The sequence below is a fragment of the Carassius auratus genome, chromosome 3 (genome assembly GCF_003368295.1).
Source record: "Carassius auratus strain Wakin chromosome 3, ASM336829v1, whole genome shotgun sequence".
NCBI classification, from domain to species: domain Eukaryota; kingdom Metazoa; phylum Chordata; class Actinopteri; order Cypriniformes; family Cyprinidae; genus Carassius; species Carassius auratus.
In genome coordinates, this window is record NC_039245.1 from 27162973 (window position 1) to 27180131 (window position 17159).

At 35.1% G+C, this 17159-nt stretch overlaps 1 protein-coding gene and 1 long non-coding RNA gene across 4 annotated transcripts in view; one reads left to right on the forward strand and one right to left on the reverse strand.

Annotated features, from left to right (window-relative positions):
* The window catches only part of LOC113053028 (NACHT, LRR and PYD domains-containing protein 3-like), a 38082-nt gene extending 36371 nt beyond the window's left edge, over window positions 1-1711 (reverse strand). For all 3 annotated transcript variants that reach the window (XR_003277149.1, XM_026217636.1, XM_026217630.1), the window contains exon 1: window positions 1636-1711. The gene's annotated coding sequence lies outside the window, so the exon portion shown is untranslated. The remainder of the gene's footprint in view (window positions 1-1635) is intronic.
* Window positions 1712-7624: 5913 nt separating this feature from the next.
* LOC113053074 (uncharacterized) lies at window positions 7625-11218 on the forward strand. The gene is made up of 6 exons (XR_003277159.1): window positions 7625-7758; window positions 8710-8730; window positions 8837-8897; window positions 10237-10306; window positions 10374-10548; window positions 11103-11218. It is a non-coding gene; the product is annotated as an uncharacterized LOC113053074 (long non-coding RNA).
* Window positions 11219-17159: the final 5941 nt, after the last annotated feature.

Sequence of the window (17159 nt, forward strand, 5' to 3'; positions counted from 1 at the left end):
ATTAAGGTACAATTTATATTGTTACATGCAATTTATTAAACAATATTGGTTTATGATACAGAACAATAGTTTGTAGTTTACAGTAGCATTTACATAAGTACATATAAAAGTGTTACATTTTTAATAACTATTTCTATCACTATATTACTAATTGCTAATTTCCCGCCTCCACTCATGCATTTGAAGATGAAACGTCACGTGGCGTGCGTTGTGTTGAGGGAAGCAGTATCCCATGATGTTTATGTTTACATCAGATTTCAGCAAATGTAGCATGTAATATGAGAATTATATATTATACACACTGCATACTCCAATCTAGTAGGAATTGTATGGTTACATGTACAGTTATATGCCATTACAAACACAGCTCATGTACTGATATCAGCCTACTTCAGTAACAGTATATTCAGCAGATTATGGCAAATATAGTAGGTCATCCGGGTGTTCCATGCATATAGAAAATGAGCATGCTTTGCTCAGTATACATACTGGATAATGCAGAAATAAGAATAGTATGATAGTATGGCATTTCAAACACAGCATGAGGCTAACGGCAGGTGAGTTTTTTTTTGTTTTTTGTTTTTTAAGGTTTGGAACAAAACTATGCATGACACTGGCACTCCAGGAATGACATTGCCTATCCCTGATGTATAATATAGCTGAAATATAGCCAATTTGAAATGCCTATCACGCACATTACAGATTAACAATATATTCACATATGACTCTATTGAAGTCAAGCCAAATCATGGAGTCTACACCAGGATTTAAAAGAAAATAAATAATTAATGCTGCTGTTAGAGAATACAATCTGTGCAAGTTCATGTTTTTACAGGGTCACTCACTAGAAGAGTCACGTCGAGTCATGCCACATCTATAAAATCAGATTTTAAAGGCTACATCCTCCAGATGTCGTATTTGTCGGCCGCATTAAGGCTGCTCCTTTCATAAAAGAAACCATCTCATTTCAAAGTACAAAATAAATTACAGTAGCCCCAATTTATGCTCCACAAAGAATAGCAGTCAGTTTTATAATGCTTTCATTTGTGAAATTACACATACTTGATGATGTATGCACCCAGCCAGCAAACTTATGTGGGGCCCAGATGGGTGTCAACCTGGGCTAACTGGGGCCCAGCCCGTTTTGTCCTCAATTTCCATTAAAACCCTACATGGGTCAGCCCAGATGAGATAATGAAATGAACACTGCTCAGTATGCATACTATTTTTGGCTGTATTAAGTATTTTCTCAAATTAATACCACTAATCACTGAAACTAGCTTTTAGCATGTGACCGATGTATTAGCGCTGTGGGTTTGCAGTAGGCCTAGGTAAAGTATCAGAGTTGATACAGAAGTCTATGGCATAGTGTTTTTATTATTATTATTTTTATTATTTATAATAATAATAAACTCGAAATTACAAAGTAATGGACGGCTCTTTTGTCATCATTTAAGTTAGCTTTTGCCTTTCATGGCCGGTGTGCGACAGGATTGTTTCCACCGTGATCGTTGCTCTCCTGACAGAACCTAACAACTTTAACGTGTTTGAGTTCGACATAATATCTGTTTAGACGTTAAGTCCTCAAATTATAGCCATATACTATATATTATAGAAACGTTTCAACAAACTTACCGTGGAAAGGGAAGACATTTGTTAGATTTCGCGTCCTCCGAAATGGCGTCTGGACTCGATAACTTTCGGTTTCACTTTAGACGACTTCCGCTTAAATCTACAAGCGCCCCAAACTGAACGTGAAGACTGGGCTACGGCTACGCGATAGGCTTTTGTTCTGGACCCTAATGTAGACTGTTATATAATTGAATTGTTATTGTGAACATCGAAAGGAAAATCCATCAATATTATTTTAGGTTTGTACCAGGATAAATCAAAGCTCTATTGTCAAAGTACAGGAAACAACAATATATTTATTTTAATTCGGCAGTGTACAACTGCTGATACCAGAAATATGAACATGGGCATAAATGACCAAATTTATCAGAAAAACAGCCTAATAAAATGCAATGAAATGTTTTCCTTGAATAACCGAAAATACAACCACTATTTTATTAACTGACTCATACATCATTTTACTTTTACTTATCGCAATTTACATAAAAATAATAATAAACAATCAAATAAAATATTAAAATACTGATTCAGATCTGATATATTAAGTTTGCTCATATGCTCTGATATATATTATCATGGAAATCCTTAATACACAGACACTTAATCTCACATGTGATCTAGAGTCTAGACCAATCTAATGGTGTCCCGTCTGAAGATCAAGTAAACTAACAAAACATTCAAATCAGCTTTAACTATTTAAAGTGCTGCGGTACTGCCTACATACACACTCACAATCAATCAGATAATCCAGAAACAGGTAAGGGTCAATCAATGGTGAACGTAATCCAACAGGGCAATGCAAAGAGAAAATCCAGATAAACAGCAATAGTCAAATAACGCAAACCACTCGCGCAGTTTCAAGTGTCACTCACTTCTTTGAAAATAATAAGACAAAACAATATTTGCATGCTTAGTTTTGTGCATGTTCATTTTGTATTAATTCCTGGTTCACAGAAACTTTAACTGACCATTCTATTATAATCTTTGGTTATTTTGATCCTAGCCTATATGCCTACAGCCTATACAACATATACTGTATACAACAGCCTATTTTTTGTTGACTTGTGTATTCATACTGTGTAATACAATGACAGACATGAATACTTATTCATAAAGACTTCTTATTTTCTTTGCTCTATATTTATGTAGGCTTTTGTAGCACAGACTAATTTATTATCTGAAACAGTCCAAAAAAGGCTTGGTCATCTGGGATGCAAAGGCAGGTTTTTCCACCTTTTGACCACAAGATGTCGTTAGTGTGCATCCTCTTCAAAAGCTTTGAGTAATGAACCTTTTTTACATGTAGTTGGGGGAAAGCTGCGGTGCTTCACAAAGCTTCATTTTCTCATCACTAATATAATGGGCAAGACACAAGATTAATCCAGAAACAGCCGAGGATCAATCGACGGCAAACGTAATCCAACAGGGCAATGCAAAGAGAAAATCCAAATAAACAGCAATAGTCCAGGTAGGGCCAAACAGGGTTTGAAAGGCGAGACAAAAGGTCAATCCAAAAGACACAGGCAAGAATAAAAAAAAGAAAACAGGCAAGACTAAGACTAGACTATGAAAACTAGAAATGGCTCCATAGAGTAGCTATCGCTAGGTGAGTGATAAGCACTGTTGGATACTCAGAAGCAAAGACCAAGAGGCTCTTGGGTATCTTAGGAAGATTTCTTTATTGAGGAACGGGCTGCTTCGCTGTAGTCATCAAAAAGTCTAACCAAAGCAGTGGTACCTTGGAGTTTAGATACATTGCTTTGACCCTGCCCTATAGTCAGGAAGTGCAAAAGACAAAAGGTTAATGTCTCAGACACCGGGCTGCTTGACTTGATCTTAGAAATTCATCATCTTTACCTCAAAATGTAATACACAACGGACATAACGTTTTAGTTTATATACTATTACATTTGGAACCTAGATTTTACGTTTTATAAATTTGTAATCCCACAGTAAGCACACTAAACAATACTCGACAGTGAGAGTGAGAGAGGAAGTTCATGGCTTATGTAGGGTGTGTGACTCGCAGCAGCTGTGCATGTAATCAGTGCAATGGATTCTGGGATATGTAGTCCCGGATGACATGCAACAGTTTATGTAGCTTGAGAGTCAATAGCTGCGTTTACATGGACCCTACTAATCCAATCGTAATAGGACTAGAAGCACAATCAGAAGAAAAAGTCACATGTAAACATGTCAATCGGATTGAATTGGTCAGATCTGACTAAAATGTTGATCGGATTGTAAGGGGTGGTTTATCCCTTTTGTAATCCGAGTGAGAGGACATGTAAACACTTGATCGGGTTGAAAACCGAAACTGGAAAGTACTTCGCATGCGCAGTGACGTAGAAATAGCGTAATGACGTATGACGTGTGGAACAAGGTGTTCTTCCTGATGAATAACGTGTCATAAATAAGTGTCCTGTCATTCCCACATAGCAAACAGACTTGGCCCACATGTGGCCTCAAGGTGGCACTGCTGGCCTCCTGTCGGCAATGGCATGTACTCTTTCAGCCAGAGCTTGGCCATGTGTGGCAATGACGGTATCATGAGAAATCGAGTCCGCCCGAGAAATTGAGTCCGCTTAGGACCCCGAGTGATCCCATTGGTTCAACGAACATTTAATGGGTATTATTTTTTAGCGCCTGATTACAATTCCTGCTAAATCACGTTTTTATTTTTGTCGTTTTAACTTTGCTATAATGACAATTTATGTACTTTAAATTACATGTTTCATAGGCTAGTATATAGCCGACGCGCTATAGGTTGTGAAATCAAACATTTCTGGGTTTTTTTGTTACTCTGGTATCAGCATAGCATACAGCTACTCGATGTTTGTGTGTGTGTGTGTGCGTGTATACATTTATATTGTTAATCTAAATGATATAATATCGCAATTGCTTGTGCAGAACCGTGTTATTGTTGTATTATATACAGATATATTATTATTTTGTGTAAAACGAATGTTATATTAATTTTACATAATGTCAGTATGCCTATTATATTTATACCATTAAGTATAGTAAGTGAATAATAGCTGTTTGTGCACTGAAAGTAACTAAAAATACAGCTAGATAGTTTACATAGATAGCAATAATTGTTATATAATTATAACTTGCAATTATAATATGATTGTACAGATTTTTTTTTTACATATAAATGTTCAAGCAATATGCACACTATCAATGTAAGACATTTATACATTTTTCAAAGTGCATAACATTTTCAAAGAATCTTTACAGAAAGACATCCTGTTGTGTCTATATGGTCAAAAACACCTGACTACACTGTTTAATAGTTGATGCTAAATGCATTAGTTGTCATACATACAGCAAGCAAGCCAAACGCAACAGTAGTTAATAAAATCTTTGGAGAAACCAGACTAACCAAAAACACTGGGGACCAGTTCTCCTCTGTATATTCAGTCTGAACATTTGGTACAATATCATTGGTAGTTAACAGTGTTACTGCATTGATTCAGCTGTAAGGTTAGAGGTTAATTGTGCCATGTACAGGCAGCAACATTGTTTTCTCTGTGGAAGATTGGGGAATCATCAGTCTCAACATAACTCGAGAGCGTCTCGGGACAGATCTTCTGTGGTAAAGAAAAATATAAAAATGTTTAGGAACTGTAATATAATAATAACAATATTTTTTTCCTCTCTGCCTTTGTAATATACAGTATGCTGGAAGACTTTCTTGACATCATACAGAACGGGTTCAGAATACAACAGAAGCAGGAAACATCAAAAATCACTGTTAACCGTAGAGCATCGGTTTACAATTTTTGCAAAAAATAAAGTTATGATTTATGTGTATGTTGTTATAAAAACAATCAAACAGACAGAAATGTTATCTGTTAAACTCAGTCTATTTTGCATTAAAACATTGCTTTAAATAAAGAGGCAGGTGATTTATTTGAGCAGAGCTTGTTTTCTGCCCCCACTATTTGGAAAGGCTAATACGAAAATACAAATGTATATATAAAATAGGATATATATATATATATATATATATATATATATATATATATATATATATATATATATATATATATCCCATTTTCTATTAAACAAAAAACTGCTGCAATGAAAATCTCCTTTGATTCATTGTGCCTTAATTTACTATTAATTTCATTCATAATTATTGACTTACTGAACGCTATTATAAAAGTATATGTGTTTTTTTATGTTAAATAAAAGAAAAACATGAGAAAGGAGTCGTCTTTTCACTTAAAATGCACCTTGAACAATCGGGTCCCACCCATAGACAGTAAATGGCGGCTGTCGCGATGCCTGTGCGCAAGGCACAACGCAGGCACTTGTCCCGAGCGAAGGACACGAGACAGTAATGTACACTAAAAATCGTTTTAACTACCTGCAAAATCCGTTCATATGTGGCAAAAATAGCAGATGGAGTTGATAAAACGCCTGAACAATGAATACAGACCTCATCTCGGGTCAAAGATCGCGAGAAAAAAGGCTTGAACAATCGGGTCCCACCTACCGAGGACCCCTAAGATGATTTATTATTACTATCACTACTAACGTTACTACTATTATTTGTGTGTGTGTGTGTGTGTGTGTGTGTGTGTACTGTCGGTGTCATTTTACTGTACAAGGACAGTGGATAATAATAGTAGTTAATAAGAAAATCAACTCAAATCATTAATCGCCACTGCCCTGCACACCCAAATGGCAGCCACTGCAATGCCTGCGTGTGCAGGACGGGTTTAAGCACACCTCTAGTTCTGTCATACTCGTCCACAAATCACACGAAGATTTTTAGTGTGAATTACTACCTGTCTTGTGTCCTTCGTTCGTGACAACTGCCTCCGTTGCGATTTGCGCACAGGCATCGCGACAGCCGCCATTTTAGGGGTCTTCGCTAGGTGGGACCCGATTGTTCAAAACATACGAAATTATCGGAGACTCCTCATAGACTGACGCTGCCTATCTAATTTTCATAAACAGATGCTTCTTTCTTGGAGTTTAATCTATAAACAGAAAATCTGTTTGTTTTTGGTCAGATTTCTTTTCCTTTATTAAGCCTCATTTCATGCCCAGCTTTTAACTGTCCTTTAAAAATGTATTATTTGTTTTTGTTTTCTCCTATGTCAAATCTTACCATCAGGAATATTATTTAATTACTCTGATTCTTTTGTTAGCTTAATTTAATATTCATAAATTTAAATTTGGAGGAAATAAGCCCCTATTTTTAATGCTTTTCAATTTGTAAACATTTTCTATCATTCCCTCCCCCCCCCCCCCCTCTCTCTCTCTCTCTATATATATACACTGTTAGACTTTGCCGCAATTTTACAGTAACTTAACGCAAAAAAGCCCAGTAAAATACCATTTATATTATTTACGGTAAACTACTGTAATATGCACTGCATTGTGGGTATTTTGTATGAATTTTACAGTAACTTACTGTATATGGTAATTTACAGTACTTTACTGTTTACGCAAAAGCAGTAGTGCTACTGTAAATGAAGAAGACAGATTTCTATACATACAATTAAATTGTAATCACTGCCTTTGTCATTGTGTCCACAACTTGTATTTTAGGCCTATGATAATGTTTTATAGTTTTTTCTGTCTTGTTCTGCAGATGAAAATCATAAAATCATTCTCATTTCACACACTGGATGTTAATTTTAATAGTAGCATTTTCTCCAATAAAAAACAACAACAACAATAATAATAATAATAAAAAATAAAAAATAAAAATAATAATAATAATAATAATAATAATAATAATAATAATAATAATAATAATAATAATAATAAAACCATTGGTGCTCGGGCCCTAATAATAATAGTAATGGACAACTGGTTCCCATAGAGGCAAATTAGGCATTTTTTGTTTTATTTTTATGCCAGGTAAAAGAGCACAGGTGTGGTGATATTTAAATATCAATAATAATAATAATAATAATAATAATAATAATTATAATAACTTTGCTTAAACCTCACAAATTTTAAATTGTTGCTCACGTGCAAAGCCCACGCAACAACCTGGCAGAATGTAAACTGATGTTTGTGTGACGTGTTGAGTGCGAGCAAAACTGACGTCTCTCAGAGTGGATCACTACCTAGACGCCAGCTGCGAGATTTTCTGAGGTAAGTACCTTTTACTTAACAAATTTATTTTATAAGTTACTTTAACACCGTAAACCATTACCAATATCAATTAAATATAGCTACATTTATGAAGAAAGTAAATAATGCAATCTAATAGGCTATTATTAACAGGACAGTCTGAAGGAACTTTTAGTTTTTCCTCAAAAACTGCCGCTTTCATATCCCATTATGTCATTCAACTGACTGCCTTTTCCAGTTGGACCCAATGTAATATTTACACAAACAATGGTTTTCCGTATTTTTTTACGACAAGTTATGGTATATTTTACTCGTCATTTAAATGAATGCCGTTAAATGTGTGTGACGTTAGGCTATTTAAAGTAACGTTGGCGCGAATTCTCAAACGCACTCTCTCGCAGTCTCTCTCCCCCAGTCCACCGCAAGCAAGAGCACACACTCAATTGATACTGAAATAATGTATTGGCGCAATAGATTTGGCAAACGCTCCAGTGTATATTAGTGCTTATTTGTGTTCACTCTCTGGAGAATGGCAAATTAATCTTACAACGCGTTTTGCTGCGGTGAGCATCAATGTAGCCATTCACAGACATAACGTTAACGTTAGTTGTCTGGTCTCTTGATCGCAATGATTTATCAAAGGTGTTCAAGTTAGTCAGAATCTACTCACTACTCATAACGCCATTTTAATTCAGTTCCGAATTATGCAGGCTCGCGAATCCTCTCATCAACAAAGTCTAGACAAGATGTAAGAGTTTTTTTTGACCGACAGCCAATTGAATGCTGCAAACTGTCTGGTTCACCGTGCGATTCACTCTGCACGTGACAGAAATATGACATGTTAAAATAGTAACGCTTTTAAAGCAATGTAAAGGCAGACCAATAGATTAAGTGAAACATATTAATTGCAAAATATTTTAGATATTCTATGCTAATTATTGGTAAAACTGATATTCTTCTCCCTTTTTTCAGTGTTGATTGTCATCTGATTGTGTAAGTGATCCCAGATCTGTGATTTAACATGTTCATATAGTCATTAGCCAATAATCATTGATGAAAAATAATGTTTCTTCTTTTTCTCTTTTCCCTGTGTCAACAGGAGCTAACATACAGTCCAAAGGCTCTTTTAAGAGCCACAAGCACTGAGGATCTTTGGCTTTGTAAGTATATGTTTTGACTATCAGATGCATTACGTGATTAACATATTGTAATGCATAACTTGCAGGGCTTTACACTTACATTTCCTTTTAGGAGCACTTAGGTCATTTTTTTTTTTTTTTTTTTTTTTTTATCTAACCTTAATAAAAATTAAATAAAAAATAAAGTAAAACCCTGCCCTCTATTTAATATTCAGTGTCACATGGAAATACTTAACAACACTGGAGAAAAGTTGTTTGCAACTTTCTGTTCACTGGGACTTTAATGAGGCTCTGAAGGGGCAAGAATGCATTTAAATTTATGATAACAATATGCTATGAGTTTAATGTTTTAAATGGAAAGTTTTGAATATAGAAATATTAAATGGTTTAAATAACTGAAAAAATACTTTAAAAATTAAACTAAAACTGCCAGTAGGGGACGGCAAGTCATTGTCTTTGTCACTGAATGATTCATTCAGTCAGTTCATTCAAATGGCAGATTTATTCAGGAACAAAGCAAGCGACTTTTTGAATGGGTCATTGACTAACTAAATTTGTTTGAAAAGGCAGATTCATTCATAAACTAAACACCGCTGTGTAGTAGTGGGAAGTTTGGATCATTTTACTGACTCGGATATTTGAGTCTCGTTCAGCAAAATTAAACAATCTTTTTCGAGTCATTTCGTTCATTTCGGAATAATATAAACAAAATGGTATGTTAAATATCCCAACACATCTAGAACTTACGAAAATGTTGATTACATTAGTAAAAAGAATACAAAATAAACTATAGGTTAATGCAGCCAAAGCCAAATAATAAGAAACCAAAATGTTTTATTAATGATTAGTTGTTAGGTCTTAAGTTCAGGCTATTGCAGTCTGACTCTGTTAGTTTACCTCACCTCCTGATCCGAGGCGTTCTTTCCTTTGCAACTTCATATTTATCACGTTTGTTCTAGTTTGTTTAGTTGTCTGCTCGTCAGTGTCTGACTCTGATCTGTCTGCTGGCCTGTGCCATGTGTGAAACAGAAACGATTAGTTAATCTTTTCGAGTCTCGGGTTCAGGTCTGAGTCTTTTGTTCTTCCTCAGTCCCATAGAGGATATGCTGTCAATACCGGAAAGAGAAATGATTCGTTCATCTCTCGAGTCTTCGGGTTTGAGTCCTTCGTTCTTTTGTCACATGACCGCTGGTATCTCACATCACAACATTAGATTTGTATTATTGACTGCGTCTGACTGTATATTGTTTTATATTTAGGAATTAAAATACAAAATATTTGCAATAAACATTATCTGAAAAATAAAGGTTCCATCTATATATCATTCAATATCTGAGAATCTTTTTTTTTTTTCTTTCAGCCAACCTCAACCAAGATGTCGGTTGAGCAGGAGATGACATTGCCTACCACACCACAGGTGATCATGCTAGGTATGAGAAATAATTGTTGAGAATTCTATTACAAGAAACAATTTAGCTGAAGATGCCTTTGTTTTAGGGAGTAGTCTGCTGTTTGCAACCTACTGGATGGTCAGAATTGAGGGGAAGGTCTTCTATGAAGCTAACCAACTTCATAACTTTGCCAGTGCTTTCGCTGTCTTTTTCGGCTCCTTTTATGTGTTCAATCCGGAGTATCAGGAGCCAGCATCCACTACGCTGGAGACGGTACAGAGGTGTGTAATTCACCACAAAAAAACTTATGTTACTTATGGATTAGTTAACCCAAAATTAAAATTAATGTATATCATGTATTCACTCCCCATGTCATTCCAAACCTGTATGACTTTCTTTTGTGTAATACAAAAAGAAGATAATTTGAAGAATGTTTAATGTATATATATAGTATTTTCCGGACTATAAGTCGCACTTTTTTTCATAGTTTGGCTGGTCCTGCGACTTATAGTCAGGTGCGACTTATTTATCAAAATTAATTTGACATGAACCGAGAGAGATGAACCAAGAGAAAACATTACCGTATCCAGCCGCGAGAGGGCGCTCTAAATAAATGCGACCTATAGTCCAGTGCGACTTATATATGTTTTTTTTCCTCGTCATGACGTATTTTTGGACTGATGCGAGTTATATCTTATATCTGGTGCTGGTGCTACAATCTGTAGAACTTGCTGTGTGAGTGTGTTACTCCAAGGATGTAATTGTTTTGTTTTGTTTTCTTTATTTATTTATTTTCCCCTTTCTCCCTGTTTCTCTCTCTACATCCCATTTGCAGAAAGGAATTGATGCCACCTGACACCAGTGATCTGCTGTGATTGGTGGAGTAGAAGTTTGGAACTGTTTCTGAAGTGTATTTTTATTGTGATTTTTTTTATTTTATTTGTTTTTTTTTTTTGTTTTGTAACTTAGTTTTGTTTTAATTAGATTATTTGTTTAAAATAAAATATTTTGTTTGACAAAAAAGCACAATAAAGAATATGTTGGACATTGTACATGGACTCAAGTCACTTTTTTGGGAACTTGTTAAATTCAATAGCATTAATGTAAAATATAAATATTAAAATATTTGTAATAAATTACAATAAAATGACTAATATACTGTAAAATGAAATTGCAGTAAGGGAATCATACTGTAAAATTAAATCACGGTAAGGGCATTTTACTGTAAAATGTAATCATGGTAAGGGCATCTTACTGTAAAATGAAATTGCGGTAAGGGCATCTTACCGTAAAACACATTTACAGGTAAGCTACTGTAAAGGGGAACTTACAGTAACTTACTGGCAATAGTGCTGCCAGTAAGTTACCGCAAAAATACGATAAAAAGTCTAACAGTGTATATAATAGAAATACAATAAATGTATCAAAATTTAGAGTTTTGTTTTGATATATAACAATAAATAATTATATTTAAACCATTTAAAAGTATTAATAGAATTTTTTTTTTATTTTAGTCAGCATTTACATGGATTGATGAATTCTCCAGTTTTCATTTCTCAGGTGAAGGCTTTCATAACTATCACCACACGTTTCCCTTCGACTACGCCACCAGTAAGTTCGCCTGCAAACTCAACCTGACCACCTGCTTCATAGACCTCGTGTTTCCTGGGTCTAGCCCGAGAGCCCAAGCGTGTGTCCCGAGAGGCCGTGCTTTCTTTATCTTTGTTAAACTTTTACATTTGTCTCTGATTATGTATATGTATTTTTATGTCTAATTATTTGCTTTACTTTTTGTACCCCCTGACTGCAGTTGTAATTCTTAAAAGTAAAAATAAATAAAGACTCTTTTCTCATGTTTATCTTTTATTTAACATAAAGAGAAAAAAATAACATTGCAACATATCTGCACTTATAAACTTTACATATATATGCAAACTTGACAAAAATTGTTAATTTGGAATAATCAGCGCTCCCCGACTTTCTGCTTGGCACAGCTGCGTAACGATCGTCTATGGTCATGACCCGACGGTGGAGGCAAGCGAAGGACTTCTTTAAAACATAAAAAACAGCATGTCAAAAAACAGCATTTAACAACCGTTATAAGCTGGGCAACAACGGATAAGTGAAAAGATCAATCAATTTCAGAGTTTCCTGCTATACTTATCTTGGCACGGCTGCGTCATGACACAATGATGGAGCTGGGTGAAGGGTTTCTGTACAACATAAAGAGAGAAAAAAATCAGTACTTTAAAACTGTACATATGGTATGAAACACATGCATAGTCTGAAGACTCGGCGCTCCCTGATTTCAATAGCCGCATTTCCACTGTCGGGCCAGTGCGTGCCAGGCAGGGCCGTGCACAGACCTTTTGAGGGGCATGTGCTGAAACTGAAAAAGGGCACCCTCCTCCCTTTTTTTATATCAAGATTATTTAGTAAGTTTTTTTGTCAGTATTATTTGTAGGGTCCTGTGTTTGTGAATTGCTCTTGTGTACTTAAATTGCATTTATAGAGAAAAAAAAATACTTGGCTCATACATAAACATACAAATTAGCTTATAAAACCAAACAGAAACAAAAATATTTTTTATTGAACTTTATGCACTTTTTTTATTAACTTTGCAAAGAACAAAATTATATATATATATATATATATATATATATATATATATATATATATATATATATATATATATACAGTATTGTTCAAAATAATAGCAGTACAATGTGACTAACCAGAATAATCAAGGTTTTTAGTATATTTTTTATTGCTACGTGGCAAACAAGTTAGCAGTAGGTTCAGTAGATTGTCAGAAAACAAACAAGACCCAGCATTCATGATATGCACGCTCTTAAGGCTGTGCAATTGGGCAATTAGTTGAAAGGGGTGTGTTCAAAAAAATAGCAGTGTCTACCTTTGACTGTACAAACTCAAAACTATTTTGTACAAGCATTTTTTTTTTTCTGGGATTTAGCAATCCTGTGAATCACTAAACTAATATTTAGTTGTATGACCACAGTTTTTTAAAACTGCTTGACATCTGTGTGGCATGGAGTCAACCAACTTGTGGCACCTCTCAGCTGTTATTCCACTCCATGATTCTTTAACAACATTCCACAATTCATTCACATTTCTTGGTTTTGCTTCAGAAACAGCATTTTTGATATCACCCCACAAGTTCTCAATTGGATTAAGGTCTGGAGATTGGGCTGGCCACTCCATAACATTAATTTTGTTGGTTTGGAACCAAGACTTTGCCCGTTTACTAGTGTGTTTTGGGTCATTGTCTTGTTGAAACAACCATTTCAAGGGCATGTCCTCTTCAGCATAGGGCAACATGACCTCTTCAAGTATTTTAACATATGCAAACTGATCCATGATCCCTGGTAATGTGATAAATAGGCCCAACACCATAGTAGGAGAAACATGCCCATATCATGATGCTTGCACCTCCATGCTTCACTGTCTTCACTGTGTACTGTGGCTTGAATTCAGAGTTTGGGGGTCGTCTCACAAACTGCCTGTGGCCCTTGGACCCAAAAAGAACAATTTTACTCTCATCAGTCCACAAAATGTTCCTCCATTTCTCTTTAGGCCAGTTGATGTGTTCTTTGGCAAATTGTAACCTCTTCTGCACATGCCTTTTTTTTAACAGAGGGACTTTGCAGGGGATTCTTGAAAATAGATTAGCTTCACACAGACGTCTTCTAACTGTCACAGTACTTACAGGTAACTCCAGACTGTCTTTGATCATCCTGGAGGTGATCATTGGCTGAGCCTTTGCCATTCTGGTTATTCTTCTATCCATTTTGATGGTTGTCTTCCGTTTTCTTCCACGTCTCTCTGGTTTTGCTCTCCATTTTAAGGCATTGGAGATCATTTTAGCTGAATAGCCTATCATTTTTTGCACCTCTTTATAGGTTTTCCCCTCTCTAATCAACTTTTTAATCAAAGTACGCTGTTCTTCTGAACAATGTCTTGAACGACCCATTTTCCTCAGCTTTCAAATGCATGTTCAACAAGTGTTGGCTTCATCCTTAAATAGGGGCCACCTGATTCACACCTGTTTCTTCACAAAATTGATGACCTCAGTGATTGAATGCCACACTGCTATTTTTTTGAACACACCCCTTTCAACTAATTCAACTAATTGCCCAATTGCACAGCCTTAAGAGCGTGCATATCATGAATGCTGGGTCTCATTTGTTTTCTGAGAATCTACTGAACCTACTGGTAACTTGTTTGCCACGTAGCAATAAAAAAATATACGAAAAACCTTGATTATTCTGGTTAGTCACATTGTACTGCTATTATTTTGAACAATACTGTATATATATATATATATATATATATATATATATATATATATATATATATATATATATATATATATATTCTCTTTTTTAGCTATTCTGTTAGGTTTTATAAGCTAATTTGTATTATTTGGTTAACATGATTATGAATGACATTGAGAAGTTGTAGTGAAAAGCATTTCTGAAGGATCACGTGACACTGAAGAGTACTGAACTGGAATGATGCTGAAAATTCAGCTTTGATCACAAAAATAAATTACATTTTAAAATATATTCAAATAGAAAACAGTTATTTAAAATTGTAAAAATATTACACAATATTACTGTTTTTGCTGTATTTTGGATCAAATAAATGAAGCATTGGAATGAATCATGAGTTACATTCTGCATGATAAAATATAAAGATTTCAGTGATCTTCTTCTATTTTTTTTTTTAGTTACTACTACATTACTGTGGTAAAACCATGTTTTACAACATTTTATACACGTGAGGACGAACGGAGAGTATACCATAACATGATATACTAAATGTTAATAAATTAAGTGTATCAGCAATCATAAATCAAAGAAGAAATTTCTTAGAAATATAGTTATCTAGGTGACGAGGATCACTCGTCGCTTTGTGTAAGTTCCAGCATGAAACAGCGGGGGCGCACCTGTTATGATTTTCCGAAGGTAAAAACAAATTATATGTTGTTGTATTAGTTATCAATATATAGTTTTTGACCAGCAAATGTCTGCAAATGTGATTTTTTTTTTTGTCCGACATTAAAACGGCGACAGCGCCTGCCGCTGCCGGCATCACATTACATTTTCATCTAACAGTTACAGGTTACAAACTAGTTTTTTTAGGTATATAGACGGAGCGCTCAGTTTTTCCTGTGTTAAATGCATTTTGCCAAAATCGCATTTTATAAAAGATGAAATGCTACTGTATGCACGGGCTATTTAATTGTTGGCTATGTATTGGCTATGACTAGATGGCAAATGCTAGCCCTCTCTCTCAGGCGACATCCCACATGTCAGTCAGACATCAAATAAATAAAATATGAGCCTTTATATACATAGTGTTTAGTAGTACTTATTCAAACAAGATATTTATTTACCCTTCGCAAAACTTTGTTCAGCTCAGCTGTTGTCTACTGTGCGGCTGCTGTGGAACTTCAGTTGGTTCAATGAATATCGAGGGGGCGGAGTTATCTGCTTACTGACAGCTTGAGGATCGAATAAGATTTACAGAAGCTCATTTTAATAACTTTAATTTGCTAAATATTTGTAAAACAGACAGACAGGCGTAAAGGGTAACCAATAGCATTGATAAAAAAAAAAAAATAATAATAATAATAAAAAAACACCACTAAAAAAAGGGCACTTCGCAGTGTAAGGGCATGTGCTCTGCACAGGTTGAGCCCTACCTGTGCACGTGCCTGGTGCCAGGGCTTAAAGCGGGCCGGGCGGGGCTCATAGCCTCGGGCCAGTAGCACCGAGGCCAGAGTAGCCCAGGGTTTCCACAGTGGAGCTTGAAGCGCCGCTTCACGTCACTAAAACACGCCCTTTACACGCCTCTCAGAACAACGTCATGCAACCTCATAATTTCACTAACAAAGAGAAGTTATCAGAAAACTAAGAAATAAGTCACTGGAACATGCGCGATCACAAAACGAACATGATAAAAGCGGCCGTTTGTTTGCATGCTTTGTTATTCAAATTCAAAAGCATGGATGTTTTAACTATAGAATAAGTGATACTGATCATAATGATTTTATTTATCAAGACTCAAAATTAATCGCACATAAATACACTTTATATTTTATTTATTTATTTTTAACGCTTATGAAAATAGCCTGCTTATTCAGTAGAGTCTGTTTCTGTTTATTTGTAGTCTAGTGGCCTATACGTCACATTAAGAATGAATGATATCTTTATTTTTATAAAGGATCCCGAACAAAAACATTATTATATTTTTATAATAGGCAACATGAACTAAACTCTCGAGACGAGGCTTGTGATAGATAATATAAGTTAGTAAATACACGATTGTGATAGAGAATAAGAAGCTGACGTCTGATTTCTTCAAGCGGTCATATTTTCCATGTTTAATGTTAATGCCCAGCGTGCATAGTCTTTTACATCGCTTATAAATATTTCTGCCCTGTATGGTAATTATAATCCACATTGGATCAAGTTATTTCAAACACTCGCTGCTGACTGAAAGTGAGTTTTGAGCTCAACTTATTTAAATAAAGCGTTTAATGCTGGCGTTATAGCGGCTATCTTTCTGAAATGATCCACAGCGCAGACTCTCTATTTTTATAAAAGCTCCCAAACAAAAATCATTATTATATTTTGATGATATAACGTGGAGCTAAACTCACGAAACAAGACGACAGATAAAATGTTACTTAATAAATAGTTGTGATAGAGAATAAGATGCTGACGTCTGATTTCTCCAAGCGGTCATATTTACCATGGTAGGCTAATGTTAATGTTTATCGTGCATAGTCTTTTACATCGCTTATAAATATTTCTGCCTTGTTTAGTGATTGTAATCCACATCGGATCAAGTTATTTCAAACACT